This window comes from Ornithodoros turicata, chromosome 1 (assembly GCF_037126465.1).
Source record: "Ornithodoros turicata isolate Travis chromosome 1, ASM3712646v1, whole genome shotgun sequence".
Lineage (NCBI taxonomy): Eukaryota > Metazoa > Arthropoda > Arachnida > Ixodida > Argasidae > Ornithodoros > Ornithodoros turicata.
In genome coordinates this window covers 80730344-80748148 of record NC_088201.1, presented here as the reverse complement: position 1 = coordinate 80748148, position 17805 = coordinate 80730344, and the positions used below count along the sequence as shown (strand labels likewise).

At 45.9% G+C, this 17805-nt stretch overlaps 2 non-coding genes across 2 annotated transcripts; both read right to left on the bottom strand.

Moving 5' to 3' along the window:
* Positions 1-3087: 3087 nt before the first annotated feature.
* Positions 3088-3171, bottom strand: Trnal-cag (transfer RNA leucine (anticodon CAG)). Its single transcript has one exon. It is a non-coding gene; the product is annotated as a tRNA-Leu (tRNA).
* A 397-nt stretch (positions 3172-3568) lies between these two features.
* Positions 3569-3652, bottom strand: Trnal-cag (transfer RNA leucine (anticodon CAG)). The gene has a single exon. It is a non-coding gene; the product is annotated as a tRNA-Leu (tRNA).
* Between the last annotated feature and the right edge of the window lie 14153 nt (positions 3653-17805).

The window sequence follows — 17805 nt, the reverse complement described above, 5'->3', positions numbered from 1 at the left end:
CTATAACAGGAGCGAGGTCCTCGCAGAATTTAATGTAGAAACTGGAGCCTATGCCGTCGATGCCGGGCGCTTTGTTTTTCTTGAGCTTCTTGATAGCTCTTTCCACTTCCGACTTTGTTATGGGAGCATTAATTACATCCCTTTTCTCCTCGCTGATTTTTGAGAGCATGGCACTATACTGACCAAAGTTTTCTCTTACCGAACACTGTTCTTCAAACAGGTTTTGATACGTATTCAGGAATTCTTCTTCGATCCGAGAGGCGTCTTCAATAACTTCTGACCCTTTCCTTATTCTTCTTATAGAATTGTTATTAGCCCGTTTCTTCTCCAACGTTCTAAATACTTTAGCTGGCCTCTCCTCACTTTCTAACGTCGTTACTCTGCTTCTGATCATTGCACCTCGGTAGTGCTCTAACTTCAACTTGAAGATACTCTTTTTGCATTGACGTATATCCTCAATGAACATACCAGGGTTTCGTTCATCCTCAACCACCAGCATCTTTAAGGTGTCTACCATCGCCTTTTCTTCTGCTCTTCTTTCAGCTGCTCTTAGCTGACTGTACCGGACAGCAATTCTTTTAACGTCCGCCTTAAATAACTCCCAGCGACAGGCGTCCACGCTTTCTTCTATCACTTCTCTTATTTTCTCTTTAATCTCCGCGATGAAACTTTCGTCCTCCAGTATGCTTTCGTTGAATTTCCATGGAAGATCACTACTCTTTCGTGTTACCCTGTTTTGCAGTCTAGTTAGTTCCGCCGTAACCAACCCATGGTCAGACATGAAGAGTGGCGTGAAGTTGTACCTCCCGTCTGCCGTATCTGTCTCATCAGAAATATAGATTCTGTCGAGCCTCGCGTGACTGGTGCTCTGCCAGAGCGTGTATTTCACCTTGCATTCAGGAGCAACATACATAAAATCAATAAGGTTGTTTTCCTCGATGATTTTCCTCAGTTCACTTGTGCTACCATCGTTAATCGCACCTCTCCCAGTCTTACCTGACACTGTCAACACACAGTTAAAGTCGCCACACAGGAAAACTTTTGCTGGGGTATCCAAGAAATCCTTGAGATAGCGGAAGAATTGCTTTCGCTCGGAGGCGTCATTCGGGGCGTAGATCGAAATAAATCTAATCATATCATCGTTCACCAAGCAGTCCACCGCACTGACCCTCCCACCTTCGTCGTGTCCTATATCGGGGATGACTCGCAGCCATTCATTCCTGCGCACAAGGATTGCCGTTCCCCCACTCCCGCTGCTAGCACGTGAATGGAAAACTTGAAAGCTCTGTTTGAAAAACTGGATGAGATAATCCTCGTCCTCCACTGACGTGATCTTGGTTTCTTGGATGCACATTATATCAATTTTCTGTTTAATCAGTAAGTCCAGTAGCCACTGTTTTCGTTTCCTGGAGATTAAGCTTACAACGTTTAAAGTTGCTACTAATAACTTAGCCGTCATTGTTGTTTTGCTGTATCTGAGCTTTCCCACGATCCCTTGGGTCGTATGGTATATTTGGTTTTACATGTTTTTTGAACTTCCCACCTGTCCTCTTCCGTGAGGCCCATGACTCCACTGGAGTTAAGGTGTTCTTCCAATCTTCTACGGTTTCCTCTTGTAATGCCTGATCACTTCTTATTTCTTCTTTTTTTTCACTGTCCAGCTCGGTATGTTCCCCCTCACAACTCTGTTCGCTGAAGCTAGTAGAATGAACGTCCCGCAGGTCTTCTTCATGCGTTGTTACTTGCGCTTCAAGGAGCTTTCTGTCATCGTCGACTTTACTGCTGGTCGCACCGGTTACTGCATCACCCTCCTTATCCGCCTCTTGTTTGTCTTGTTGAATTTCATCCATATCGGCCTCGTCCATGAGGTTCTCATCAGCTTCTTCACGCACCTCCTTCGTTACAGACGCATAGGAGCGTACACAGCTTTCATCATCATGTCCATATCGTCGACATTTACTACATCTCGGAGCCCTGCATTGTCTCCTGACATGACCCAGCTCCCTGCACCGCAGGCATAGGGGGAGTCTTCCAGGTATTGACACAAGAACCGATTTCCCACACAACCTCATCTGGTGAGGAATAATGTGACCGTCACGCCTTCTTTGAGTTTCATTTTAAGTACCCTTGTTGTCGATTCAACGTCATGAAACTAGTCGTCGGTCCATTTTTCTCGACTAACGATTATTTCCTGTCCGAACACCTCAAACGCCTTGCTTACACTGTCGTCGGGTACATGATAAGGCAACCAGTGCAGCTTCGCTACGATTTCCTGTTGACAACAGTCGATAATCAAGCAGCGCTTCCCCTTCACAATGCATTCTTTTGCATTGAGTAGCTTCTGTTTTGTTTCCTCGTTGTGCGTCGTTAAAAGCCAGATATGGTTCAACTGATAAACACCAAACGCCGCGATTTCCGTACCTTTGATCAGTTCTTTCAGCGCAGGTTTGAAGTCTTCCTTGCAGTAGGGTCGTCCGGTGATGTCACCATGCAGCACAACAGTATTTTTTCCAACTTTTCCAGCAGGTAAACTCGGCAGAAAAATTCTGTACTCCTGGCATTCCGTTGTCTTCATATTCACACCGTTTTCCCGGCTAAGCCTAGCCGTTGTTGTCACTCCATCGGAGCTCATGTTACCTGCGACCGTTCCGTACGAAACCGGAAGCAAGAAAAAAGCTCGGCCATCCTGACTTTTTTTTTCTTTTCCACCTTTATTTTCAGAGCTTACTACTCTGAGTCACGTTCGACTCAATAACTCACAATACCATACACAATACGACACAATCACAGAGAGGGAATACGGTGTTTCTCCTCTATATCGGACACGTCAATAACACAACTTCTACAAAACATACAGCCTTTCGCAGACTGTATCTAACCACTCAGGCACTTCCTGACACGCAAAAGGACTCTGGGTTAGTTTTCCTCAGCTGTATGTCCACAAATCCGAGGTCTTTTCTTTTGACAGCCACGTGATAACGTCGTCGAGATGCAACAGAGGCCTTTGCGATTTTCGTAGCAGCCACGCTTCATTTTATGACAGCTGTGCTTCACGCCAGAGTGAGAATCCGTAAAATAAAAGAGGTATGTCAGAAGTGGGATTCGAACCCACGCCCGGATAATCGGACTGCGACCTGAACGCAGCGCCTTAGACCACTCGGCCATCCTGACTTTTTTTTTTCTTTTCCACCTTTATTTTCAGAGCTTACTACTCTGAGTCACGTTCGACTCAATAACTCACAATACCATACACAATACGACACAATCACAGAGAGGGAATACGGTGTTTCTCCTCTATACCGGACACGTCAATAACACAACTTCTACAAAACATACAGCCTTTCGCAGACTGTATCTAACCACTCAGGCACTTCCTGACACGCAAAAGGACTCTGGGTTAGTTTTCCTCAGCTGTATGTCCACAAATCCGAGGTCTTTTCTTTTGACAGCCACGTGATAACGTCGTCGAGATGCAACAGAGGCCTTTGCGATTTTCGTAGCAGCCACGCTTCATTTTATGACAGCTGTGCTTTACGCCAGAGTGAGAATCCGTAAAATAAAAGAGGTATGTCAGAAGTGGGATTCGAACCCACGCCCGGAAAACCGGACTGCGACCTGAACGCAGCGCCTTCGACCACTCGGCCATCCTGACACTTTTTTTTCGACCAGGCAATAACGTTTATTTACAAACATTAAAATAAACTATGACTGTACAGTGCTAATGAGTGATGGATGATGAATGAATGATGCACACCGCAGCATCCAAATACAGAGGATACAAAAAATACATGGTACACAACACACAGGTTACACAGGTCACACACAGAGAGTAATAATTTACATAGAGGACAGCGATTCACACAGACGTTCTAAAAACGGTGGTGCTTCCTAATGCTACATGCAGCATAGCTTCAGCTGCGTTATTTCTACTTTAAAATACTGCATGGGCGACACCAATGGCTCTTCATTTCTGTCCGCCATACGCAGCTTCCACAAGCAATACATATATCAGCATGATAATATCGTAGCGTATCTCTTCATTCGGATGTAAGGGTAGAAATCTGATTCTGTGTGGGTTCAGAGAGAGGCGTTTATTCAACACTTTAATCTGTATGTCGTCCCAGAAAAACTGTGCTTCCGTACAATCAAGAAAGATGTGGTCAACGGTTTCAGGGACTTTGCAAAACCTGCATTTGGCAGACCATGGAACATATATGTCTTTCTGTTGCAACCATGCTTTCACAGAGAGCGTTGATGTATGAAGCTTGAAAAAGAATGTTTTCATATTCGGCTTTATGTGCATGCGTTTGACCCTGTGTTAAACATCCGCTCCAGGCCACTCAGACGGAATTTGCCTGTAAATTGGCACGGGAAACAAGGTATTTATCAAATGGGCTGCCAACACTTTCTTTGAAGCCGAAAAGAGGTACTCTAGGGTAAACCTGACTTTCAGAAAGTTGATGCAGTCCACGACCTCCTGATAAAACCCTGTCAATTGCAAGCCTTGTTCGTGGAAGCCAACATATATATCAGGCATGTAGTTGTAGGCTACTGCTCTCTTCACGGCGTCTAATGGCGGGTGCACAGACTGCCTATAAAACCAGAGTCTCATAGTTAGCTGCTTTACAAACAAGTGCTGCAGACCTAAACCTCCATCCTTGACTTTCTTGAAAAGGTTTTCTCGGCGCATTCTTTCAAATGTTGAGCATCATATCGTGGTGGCAAACACCCGATGGCATGCATGTACTATTTTACGGGAACACTGGAGTACTTGCAAAATGTATACCATTTTCGCCACCAAAAACACATTGCAAACTGAAGCCCGCTGGAATATTGACAGTTCCTTGCCTCTCCAGGTGAATGCATGCTTTTTCATCTTATCAATTATTTCTGACCACATCCTGTTTGTGTTTCTACTTGCGTGTAATGGCACCCCCAGGTAGTCCGGGTTGCGCGTCTGCCACTTGATATCGCAAAATATTTCTGGAGTTGAACCCCGAAGCCCACACCATACTTCTCTTTGTTTACTTGAGCTCCAGAGGCTGCATAAAACAAGTCGACCAGCTCCATTATTTTTTCGACACTTCTCTTATCTTTCACCAAGAACGCAACGTCATCTGAATACGCCACAACTTTAACTTCAACACAACCCAGCTGAAAGCCATGAACGTCATACTGACAGATTACGTGTCTACACAACGGATCTAAGTACAAATCGAAAAGTAAAGGCGATAAAGGACAACCTTGCCGGACCGAAGCTCCAAGCGCAATCGGGGTGGCAATGACTCTATTCACCACAAGGCTCGTTGCAACTAGTTTGTAGCACAACTGGATGCGATTTACAAACCTATCTCCCATGTTGACATGACGCAGCAATGCGAACAGGTATGTATGACAAGACAAGTATGTCGACAAACTCTATCGAAAGCTTTCGAAAGATCCAACTGTAGCATCGCCACGTGCCCACCCTCATATTTGCATCAGTCCAACACCGTACGAACTAGATGTATATTGGTTTGTATTCTTCTATTCTTGATGGCACACGTTTGATGTTCCCCTACTAGATGGGGCAACACAAATTGCAGACCTGCAGCAAGCACTTTAGCGTAAATTTTGTAGTCAAAATTGCAGAGAGTAATAGGTCAGTTACTTTCGGAGTGGACCCCTCAGCTATTTTCTTCGGGATTAATACAGTGTGCGACCTCCGAAAACTAAGGGAAAAGATGCCCTTTTCGTCCGCTTCTCCATAAAGATTAAGTAAAACAGGCGTGAGCAGCTCTACGTACTTCTTGTAGAACTCTGCTCCCAAGTCATCCGGCCCGGGAGTGCGGTTGAAAGCTAACTCTTTGATTGCAAACTGTATTTCTGTTGCTGCAATGTCCGACCCTAACATTTCTTTCTCCTCCTCACTTAGCTTTGGCATGGTTGCAATGTACCTATTTATCAAACCCTCATCGACTTTTCGTGCTGTTTGTCCAAACAAACTCTTATAGTAATCGACCATCGGCCATCCTGAGACGCAAAAGAGCTCTAGGTTAATTTTCCTTAGCTGTATTTCCACAAATCCGAGGTCTTTTCTTTTGAAAGCCACGTGATAACGGCATCGAGATGCATCAGTGGCCTTTGCGATGTTGCGTTTCCTAGCAGCCGCGCTTCCTTTTATGACTGCTGGCCTTCACGCCAGAGTGAGCATCCGTAAAATAAAACAGATACGTCAGAAGTGGGATTCGAACCCACGCCCGGAGAAACGAACTACGACCTGAACGCAGCGCCTTAGACCACTCAGCCAACCTGACTTTTTTTTTTATTTTCCACCTTTATTTTTCAGAGCTTACTACTCTGAGTCACGTCGACTCAATACCTCACAATACCATACACAATACGACAAAATCACAGACAGAGAATACGATGTTTCTCCTCTATACCGGACACGTTAATAACACAATTTCTACAAAACATTCAGCCTTTCGCAGACTGTATCTAACCACTCAGGCACTTCTAAGAGCTGAGTACAAGCTAACTTTACCTGCAGTAGTTCGGCTTTGAAATATTTCATAGGAGGACACAAGGGCTCTTCGTTCCTATCGGCCATACGAAGCTTCCACAAACAGTACATGGCAACAAGAAGAACGATATCGTATCTCACATTTTCACCGGGGCGTAATGGGAGGAAGCGGATAGTGTGAGGATTAAGCGAAAGACGGCGCTTAAGGACTTTGAACTGTAAGTCATCCCAAAAGAATAAAGCTTCTGTGCAGTCCAGAAAAAGGTGATCGACAGTCTCGGGCGTGTTGCAAAATCAGCAATTCACGGACCACGGAACATAGAATCCCTTCTGTTGAAGCCAAGCTTTCACGGGCAGTGTGGATGTGTGTAATTTAAAGAAAAATGACTTCATGTTGGGCTTGACCGGCATCTTCCTGACTCTGCACAATACATCCGTGCCGTGCCATCCGGAGGGGATTTGACGGTAGATGGGCACAGGAAAGAGTACATCGAGAAGATGAGCTACCAACGTTTTCTTGGCGACAGAAAAGAGGTACTCTAAGCTGAATCTAGCCTTCAAGAAGTTTAGGCTCTCGACAACCTCTTTGTAGAACCCGCTTAAGCGTAGACTTTCTTCGTGAAACCCAACATATATATCGGGAATGTAGTTGTACGCAAGGGCCCGCTTGATGGTTTCCAGAATCGGGTGTGAACTCTGCCTATAAAAAAACAGTCTCAAGACGAGTTGCTTGATGTAGAGATGCTGTAAGCCTAGTCCGCCGTCCTTGACTTTCTTGAACAGGTTTTGTCTTCGCATCCTTTCGAACGTTGAACACCATATTGTGGTGGCAAATATGCGATGACAACGATGTATAATTTTGCGGGAGCATTGCAGGACTTGCAAGAGGTAAATCAGCTTAGCGGCCAGAAAAACATGACACGCAAATGAGATCTAGATTAATTTTCATTAGCTGTATTTCCACAAATCCGAGGTCTTTTGAAAGCTACGTGATAACTTCATCGAGATGCAACAGTGGCCTTTGCGATGTTGCATTTCCTAGCAGCCACGCTTCCTTTTATGACTGCTGGCCTTCACGCCAGAGTGAGCATCCGTAAAATAAAACAGATATCTCAGCAGTGGGATTCGAACCCACGCCCGGAGAAACGGACTGCCACCTGAACGCAGCGCCTTAGACCACTCGGCCATCCTTACACTTTTTTTCTTTTCCACCTTTTATTAACAAAACACACAAGCGCACACAACTACAGGTGCGTCACACGGCCATCCTACCTGCTGCCTGAGCGCAGCGCCTTAGACCACTCTTTTTTTTTTCTAGTCACTTTTTTATTACATTAAAATTTCAACACGACGCCATCTCTTTGGCGTCGTACACTTAAAAACACCTCACAATGAGCAGTCCTTGTGGGTCACTCCCGGTGACTGTCACAGGAAAGTTATCAAGAAGTCCTCAACTTAATAAGGAGCCGGGCGCTGTATGCAAGGGTCTCTCCTACTAAAATCGACAGGTCGGAGGAAGACTCTCAGCTTTTCTGGGAAGGAGTTGCACAATGTATCCCGCAAGTTGATTACACTGTGTAGGAGGTCGTCGTCGCCGACGCCGCGCTTCTGTAATGCACTCACAGACCAGTTGATCTTAGTTACGAGCAGGACGAGCGGAATTCGCGGAGGAGACCTGCCATTTGCAATGTCCATGCGATGAATCCACAGTACGTGCAGGCCAAGGAGGCAGAGAGGCTTAGGCAGACGCTGCCCTCCGTTGCAACGTCAAGGAACTTCAGACGAACCCACGTGAGTTCCTCCTCGATGCCAAAAGTTGTACGCAGAAAGCCCCAAAACTGTACAGCATTTCTGCATCCCAGGAAAGTGTGAGGCAGATCCTCCTCCTCCGCGAAGCACATGTCGCATTTGTTGGACCGAGGTACCGTGAAGCCCTTCTTTATCAGCCATGACTTGACCGGCAGGGTCTCGTGTGAAATAGTGTAGAAAACCTCTGGGTACTTGTGGATACTGGCAGTTTCTTCAGAGTCTTAAAGACCTTATCTTGCTCTCTCCCTGGATAGTTGCTTCGATACAACGGTGCAGGAAACAGGCTGTTGATCATATCCCAGTACAACTTCTGACGCTTAACCGAGATTAGATACTCCCAGGAGAACATATCCTTCAAGAAATTAACCGACTGAGCTACTTCCCGGTAGAAAGCGAGAGCCGTCTTACGCTTCGGAGGGTTCGCCGTCGTCACTGTGAATGCAGGTGTGAAGACATAGCCAAGCGTCTGAAAAGCCCACTGCAGGACATCGTGCTTCTTTTTCCCAAAGTAGAGAAACGATGGACTAAAAGCTTGACATCTACGTTGACCAATCCGAAGCCACCCCCTTGTATGGTGTGGAATATGTTGGTTCTTCTCATCCTCTCCATTGGCGAGTTCCAGATGAAGACAGCGAAGATCCTATGCACGCGGTGCGCACATGAGGCTGGACACGGTGTGACCTGGGCATGGTAGAAGAACACTGGATAGACTGCAGTATTGCAGATGAACGATCTCGTTAAGAAAGACGTGTTTCTTCCAGCCCACTTCAGGAGCGGAGCTCGAAGATGGTTGATATGTGGACTCCACTGTTCAGTCAGAGGCGTCGTGGGATTGAAGGTGATGCCGAGATACCTCTTGATCGTCTTGTCCCATGTGATTCCAGAGAAGTGCTTAGGCGCTGCATTCCAGGCGTTTTTTACCAAGCTCCAGAGGTTTTCTCTAGGTTAATGCTGGCGCCGGACGCTTCACAGAAGGTAGCGACGTGCTCGAGAATGAATTCGACCTGGTCCCTCGCAGAGAAGATAACCGCTATATCGTCTGCATAGGCGAGAACGCTCAAGTTACCCCCGTGCGTTTCAAGGCCTTTGATCCTCTTGTCGGCCATGAGGTTCCTGCATAGCGGCTCTAAGTACAGCGCAAACAGAATAGGAGACAGAGGAAAACCTTGCCGTACTGACTGCTTCACGGGGATAGGCGCGCTCGGGTTGCCGTTCATGAGTAGTGTAGCCGTTAGCTCTCTGTAGCACGTTCTTATCCAGCCTTCCATGTAGTCCCCCACATCACACCACTTGAGGAGTGCAAAAAGAAAGCCATGTAGTACTCGATCGAACGCGCGACTGAGATCGATCTGAAGTACCGCTAGCGCCATTTGGAGTGCGTTTGCTACTTCACACACTGTGCGCATCAGATGAAGATTCGTTACTAGTGAGCGGCCTTTAAAACCATAAGGTTGATGCGTCCCGACTACGGAAGGAAGTCCTATCTCCAGGCGTCTTGCCAAGATCTTTGCAAGAACCTTGTATTCAGTGGACAGCAAACTGATCGGTCGGAAGTCGCTGACATCGGTAACTTCGCACGCCTTCTTTTTCTTCCTGATAAGGACCACATGGGCTTGCCTCATTGAAGGAGGGAGGAGCTTCCTTTTGTAGATGTCATCGAAAACGATTTTCAGGATGGGTGCTAGACGCTCACTGAACAACTTATAGAAGGCTGTCCCAATGCCATCAGGCCCCGGGGATTTTCTAGCTGGCAGGTTGTTGATGGCCCAGAGTACTTCTTCAACACTGATTTCTTCCTGCAATCTATCTCTAACTTCATCCGGAACCTTAGGAACTTGTGCTAATAGGCGTGTGTTCAGTTCATTCATTAGGCTTGACGAAGGCGCTAACAAATCTTTGTATACTTTAACAAAGGCTTCTTCAATTCCTTTGCTGTCACGTACTATGCCATTACCAGTCAGTACTGTTGTGATGGCGTTCGTCGAAAAGTGTTTCCTCTCCAATGTCGCAAAAACTTTTGTTGGTAGTTCCTCTCTCTCAATTAGTTGAACTCTGCTGCTTATAACGGCTCCTGCGTACTCCCTGTTCAGCAAGGTCCGCAGTTAATCTTTACAATGCCGAATGTCTTCTTTAAATAGGCCAGGTGCACGTTCTTCTTCCCGAATTAGAAACTTCAATGTGTCCACCAGGCATTTCTTCTGGTACTTCGCTCTCTGACTCTGAAGTTGTCCAGCGCTGATTGCGGCTGCCCTGAAACGGCACTTGAAGAGCTCCCATGAAACAGCGTCAATCTTTCCTGCCACAACATAGGTGTTCAACAGCTCTGACACCTGAGACCTAAAACCTTCGTCCTCCAGCAATGCCTCGTTGAACTTCCAAGGAGTGGTCCTTGGTGACTGCGTGGTTCTCTCAGGTGTCACACCAAAAGTCAGAAGCACCATGCCGTGATCTGAATAACTGGAGGGTTCGACAACATATCGGCTACCGGTGACATCGATCTCCGCGGACAGATAGAGCCGGTCCAGTCGGGCATGCGAGCTCCCTTGCAAGTGCGTGAAGCGAAAGGTGGTGTTCTGTATATCATTTGCTGCATCAACTAGGTTGTTCTCGTACAATAACTTGCTCAGTTCCGTTGATCCGGCGTCCTTCCACGATGTGTGTGAAGTTTTATCAGCAGCCGACAAAACGCAGTTAAAATCTCCCGCTAGCAGAACTTTGCCCGGGACATTCACAAATTCCCGCAAATAGATAAAGAAATCTTTTCTTTCACATGCTCCATTCGGTGCATATACTGAGATTACGCGTAATAGTTCCCCTTGGATTAGGCAATCGACGAAGCTGATGCGACCTTGAGAGTCGTGGCCGATATCTGGAACGACCTTAATCTTCATGGATCGTTTCACAAACACCGCTGTGCCCGCGCTTCCATGTATAGCTTGAGAATGAAAAACCTGATAAGACTGTTTGAAGAACTGAACGAGCTCCTCCTCATTTCCGTCGGTATCAATCTTAGTCTCTTGCACAAACAAGATATCGATGTTTTTCGCTAATAACATGTCCAGAAGGTATTGCTTCCTTTTCCTGCTTATGAGACTTCTGACGTTGAAAGTAGCAACTGTAATCTTCATGGTGAGGCAACTTTTGGGTCTATAGTAAGGTGACTGCCCTTATCTCGAGTGTCGTATTTAATCTTGGGCACTGCCCATTTCTTGCGTTTGGTTCTAAAGCTAGGCCGCTGCCTATTATCCGATTCCAAAGGGGTGTTATTCGGATCGCCCTCCATCTCTGACAACTCGGACTCCGTTGTGTCAGGGCGCCGGCTTAAAGTGTCGAGGTTGGCACCATGATTAGTAGGGGGTTCCTTTCTGTTGCTGGGTTCAGCGTTGCAGTTGGGATCGGTAGGTTGTGACTCGTGTTCTAAAGGAGTCACGGGCGCATCGAGCGTTGCTACGCCAGCCGGGGCACTTAAAATAACATCGTCGCTAGCGTTGGTGGGCCCTGATGGGCTGTTCATTGCGTTAGCCGTTTCCTCCTGGTCCATGATGTCGTCAGTATTGTCCTCCTGGACCGGGCGTGTCATCTGTGCGTAGGATCGAATACAATTTTCTGCGAGGTGTCCAAAACGACGACAGGTAGTGCACCTCGGGGTTTTACAGTACTGCCTAATGTGGCCGACTTCTCTACACCGGAGACATAGTCTTGGCCTCCCGGGAACAGACACGAGAACCTGGCTTCCGCCCACTTTCATGAGATGTGGAATCCTCTCGGCAGAGACGTCATCATGTAACCTAAGCTTGACAACTCTCGTTGTTGTTTCTACATGCCCGAAAGTGTCCTCGCGCCATCTCTCGCGCTGCACATCAGATACCCTGCCGAAGCCCTGGAATGCCAGCTGAAGTTGAGAGTCGCTCACATGATACGGTATCCAGAACACTTTCACTGTCAGTTCCCTTTGGGACGGATCAAGTAGTAGGCACCTCTTTGCTTTTACCACACACTCCTTATGTCGGAGTATCCTGTCCTTTGCATCCTGCGTGCTAGTCGTTAACAGCCAGACATGATTCATTAGGTACGCCCCGAACTGCGTGATATCTTGAGGATTCCCTAAGTTCTTTAGAGCAGACTTAGTCTTCAATTCGATAGGGCCTACCGGTAATATCCGCATGCGTAATGATGGCATTGCATCCAAGAGAGTCCTTCGGTAGTACAGGAAGCACAATTCTGTAATCCTGAGGCACACTTGAAGCAGAAGAGCCTTCTGTATCCAGGCTAGGGTTAGCCTTGTTTACCGCTCCAACCGAGCTCATGATGCCATGTCCGAACTCGTTCGCAGCCGGAAGTAGAATCGTGCGCCTTAGACCACTCGGCCATCCTGACATTTTTTTGTTCCACCAGGTAATAACGTTTATTTACAAACATTAAAATAAGCTATGACTGTACAGTGCTAATCAGTGATGGATGATGAATGATGCACACCGCAGCATCCAAATACACAGGATACAAAAAATACATGGTACACAACACACAGGTTACACAGGTCACACACAGAGAATAATAATTTACATAGAGGACAGCGATTCACACAGACGTTCTAACCATGGTGTTGCTTCCAAATGCTGCATGCAGCATAGCTTCAGCTGCGTTATTTCTACTTTAAAATACTGCATGGGCGACACCAATGGCTCTTCATTTCTGTCCGCCATACGCAGCTTCCACAAGCAATACATATATCAGCATGATAATATCGTAGCGTATCTCTTCATTCGGATGTAAGGGTAGAAATCTGATTCTGTGTGGGTTCAGAGAGAGGCGTTTATTCAACACTTTAATCTGTATGTCGTCCCAGAAAAACTGTGCTTCCGTACAATCAAGAAAGATGTGGTCAACGGTTTCAGGGACTTTGCAAAACCTGCATTTGGCAGACCATGGAACATATATGTCTTTCTGTTGCAACCATGCTTTCACAGAGAGCGTTGATGTATGAAGCTTGAAAAAGAATGTTTTCATATTCGGCTTTATGTGCATGCGTTTGACCCTGTGTTAAACATCCGCTCCAGGCCACTCAGACGGAATTTGCCTGTAAATTGGCACGGGAAACAAGGTATTTATCAAATGGGCTGCCAACACTTTCTTTGAAGCCGAAAAGAGGTACTCTAGGGTAAACCTGACTTTCAGAAAGTTGATGCAGTCCACGACCTCCTGATAAAACCCTGTCAATTGCAAGCCTTGTTCGTGGAAGCCAACATATATATCAGGCATGTAGTTGTAGGCTACTGCTCTCTTCACGGCGTCTAATGGCGGGTGCACAGACTGCCTATAAAACCAGAGTCTCATAATTAGCTGCTTTACAAACAAGTGCTGCAGACCTAAACCTCCATCCTTGACTTTCTTGAAAAGGTTTTCTCGGCGCATTCTTTCAAATGTTGAGCATCATATCGTGGTGGCAAACACCCGATGGCATGCATGTACTATTTTACGGGAACACTGGAGTACTTGCAAAATGTATACCATTTTCGCCACCAAAAACACATTGCAAACTGAAGCCCGCTGGAATATTGACAGTTCCTTGCCTCTCCAGGTGAATGCATGCTTTTTCATCTTATCAATTATTTCTGACCACATCCTGTTTGTGTTTCTACTTGCGTGTAATGGCACCCCCAGGTAGTTCGGGTTGCGCGTCTGCCACTTGATATCGCAAAATATTTCTGGAGTTGAACCCCGAAGCCCACACCATACTTCTCTTTGTTTACTTGAGCTCCAGAGGCTGCACAAAACAAGTCGACCAGCTCCATTATTTTTTCGACACTTCTCTTATTTTTCACCAAGAACGCAATGTCATCTGCATACGCCACAACTTTAACTTCAACACCACCCAGCTGAAAGCCATTAACGTCATACTGACAGATTACGTGTCTACACAGCAGTTCTAAGTACAAATCGAAAAGTAAAGGCGATAAAGGACAACCTTGCCGAACCGAAGCTCCAAGCGCACACGGGGTGGCTCACAAGAAGTAGACGTCTGCTTTGAAAGCAGACGTCTACTTCTTGTTCAAACTGCGCTTCCTCGCTTCGCCTTGCTCGTGTCTTCCGGTGACGCCACTGGCTTCTCGTCAGTGGTGGGTGGTGCCGCATATGTCACTGGTTCAGCTGCGATCGCGCCACATCCGAAACTATCTATAGCTATGCTGACGGACCGTTTCTGTAGGGATTTCATCCAGTCATTGCGAGTCCGATGAGGATGAAATTATTATTTCTCACGGAGAATCGCCGTTTGTGACCGACCCTTTGCCACGCGACGTGAGCGCTAGCGACGCGTCGAGCGACGAATGCGCAGAGGACGCTTCACAGGGCTCCACAGATGGGTAAGAGACGTTTCCAGCTTCGCTTTTTGTGCAGTTTAGGTCGTACCAAAGTTTATCACTAGGTGCCTGTGTGATCACTGCCGAATGGTCGAGGCAGACGAGTGGCTGTGTTGCCGCTACATTGACCAAACGGCAGTTGTGTGCGACGAAAAAGGCGTCGACTGCGTCATGCACCATTCGCTGTTCGAGCCGATGTGCATAGATAGGCGGCAGCTACTAGTGCATTCGAGGATGCAGAGGTTTTATTGTCCAACATATATGGGAGAATGCAGCGACGAAAACAGGTGGGTACTCGTAGAATGTAGTGAGTGTTACAGTTTGCGTTTTCAAATCGTTCCTTGGTTATTTTTCAAACTGGTTCCTTTTTATTCCCTATACGTACAGTTCACTCAGGTGCACTATATATTATAGGCCTATAGGATTTTTGTCTGGTGGGTGTGGGGTCGCCTTGAACGTGACAACCGCCAAAACATCCCGGGGTGTGTTCTGCGCAGAATTAGGGACGCCTTCCCATCGCAATGTTATCGGCTTCATAGAAACAGCTAAGTATGGTTATTATTTCGCCCTATATTGTTATAGAACTTGCCAGCAAGGCAGTGTATTATTGGATATTGTACTAGATGTCATGAAAAGCTTGGAAAAATTTTACATGAAGAAATCCACCCTCCAACAGCATGACAATGTTGCAATGGATCAACTGCATTTTGTTTCATTGAAATCTTGTATGCAGAACATTATCAAAAGGGCTTGTGCAAAGAGTCAATCATGGCAAGCAAGTATATGTGATGATGATGATCAATTTTAGAAAGAAGCGTCTCCCGTGGGATATCCCCCGCTTGTACAAAAATATTAAATTAAGGTAAGCTGAAGTACAAAGAATTGCAGAAATTGAGGAAGCAATAACCAGGCTGATCAGTAGCACCACTGCTAGCTTCCAAATGCGGTGCTGGGAAGGGGTGCCTATGACATGGTCGTTATAATCTAGTAGGCCGTGGATCAGGCATGAAGTAGTACTATGTATGCAGCAATGAACAGTAATTTCTACTGTGAAATGTTGTGTAGCACATGCACACACACACATAAATGGTATGCTGTGGTGGGTCATTTACTGCTCTTATGTCATGTCATGTGCGCATCTGCATGCACAAGAAAGGGATGATGGAAAGATGTAGCACAACACATTTATTGATGTGTGTATTTAGGATTTTTTGATTCAAAGGGGTACTAATGTCCCAGTCTTGTACACAGAGTCTTTTTTCTGTACAGGTGAACACGCAGCTTCATCTCCGCCACGGTGGTCAAGGCAACGGCCTACAGTTCCAGCATGCATTAAGGATAGCACAGTGATCTTGAAAGTGATGTGCTCCACTCACCTGGGGCCCCATCCTGCATAGTGAGGCATCCATAATCGATTTATCCACGAGCACACACTGCCTATAGCCGTCACTGTCACCAAGCCGCATTCTTCACAATGTGCCATTTGCTCTTAGTCTCTGATAATGCATAACCATATCAATCTTAGCCTTTGTAATATCTTAGAATATATGAGCTCCTAAGAGTATCCTTACAGACTGCCGTGGCATTACTTCTTCCGAAGCTACAAAGTTACACCAGTGTGTTCTTCTAGCTTTTCGAGCTGTTCTAATATACATAAGTGGTTAAATTCGCGGGCTCAATAATTCGCGAATTTGTGAGAAGCCAGGATCAGGGAATTATTCGCGGAACCTTGAATTCGCGGTACCGCCATGTCGACCGGGGCCCTCCACCTTGAACTTCCTGGAAGAGGCTAATAAAAGGTATCACAACTGGGCAACTCGTCCAGTTTGTCTTCCTTTTGAGCAGTTCTGACTGAAAGGGCTGCGATTAGGGGGTCCTACTCGGCGTGTATCTATGCCATTGCCGAACTGCCCTGTCTCCCGTCATTCTTGTCATCGCATCGAGCAGGTGCGATTGGAGCTCAATAGTGATGCGACAACTTTTACAAATACAATTACTCTTCGCGTGGCAGAGTGCATACACGCTTGCTGGATGATCCATGCTTACAAGGAACTGGAATCACGGGAAGCCTACATCTCCGCGGGATTCTTACATGAAGGCGGGACTACTGTCTCCAGTTGCAGCGGCGAACAGAGCACTTTGCGAGACAATGCAGTGTAATAGCGTAAGAAACCCCGTGTACATAAGTTGCCTCCGCGTCCTGGGTCAAATTTCTGGGTATATTTCCTTCACGTATTTTTCTGTCATTGGTTCGAATATTTCGCGGGACTTTAAATTCGCGAAAAAAGGGCGTTCGCGAATTTCGCGAAAAATAGGTCCTCGCGAAAATTACTACTTATACAGTATTATGCTTGGTGATGTCAATTCACAATTTGCAACAGTTCAAAAATTAGTCTGCAAATTTCTCTGGAATTCCTCAATCACACCGTGTGAACCAGCGGGTTAATTGCGAACCTCATGTCTATAAAAGTGACGTCAATAATAATATGTTGAAAATTTCATGATGTGTGCAAATGTGATACTTATCTTGTGTGGGAAGGAATCCATATTTAATGGAACAGAAGTTCATTCCACTCTTGTCATTGTTTGCATAGATGTGCCATTCTGGCTTCATCTGTGATAACGTCCAACTATATCCATGTTTGCTCAGTTTGCCTTCATAATGTGTTCAATGATATATCACATACCACTTCTAACCTTCAGCTTCTACCTTCATCCAGATTACCTGCAACAGATGATTATATCAATGTCACACTGTGTTGTTTCTCAAGTCATTGTAACCTACTATATTTTATATGTCAGATTGTATATAAGTGTAACACTTGTCTTAGGTGAGAAGGCAGTCCTAACCAAACAGCACAGGTCATTCTTCACATTTCACCATTTTGCCTTCATCTGTGATAACGCATTTTATCGATGTTTGCTCAATTTACTTACATATATTCAGTGTTATATCACGTACCAGCCTCCCAAAAGTATCCTACATGGCAACTGTCATCCTGTTCTCAAGGTGCTACCTTCATCCAGATTACCTGCAACAGATAATTATACCATGTCACACTGTGTTGTTTCTCAAGTCATTGTAACCTACTATATTTTATATGTTTAAGATTGTATGTACGTGTGATACTT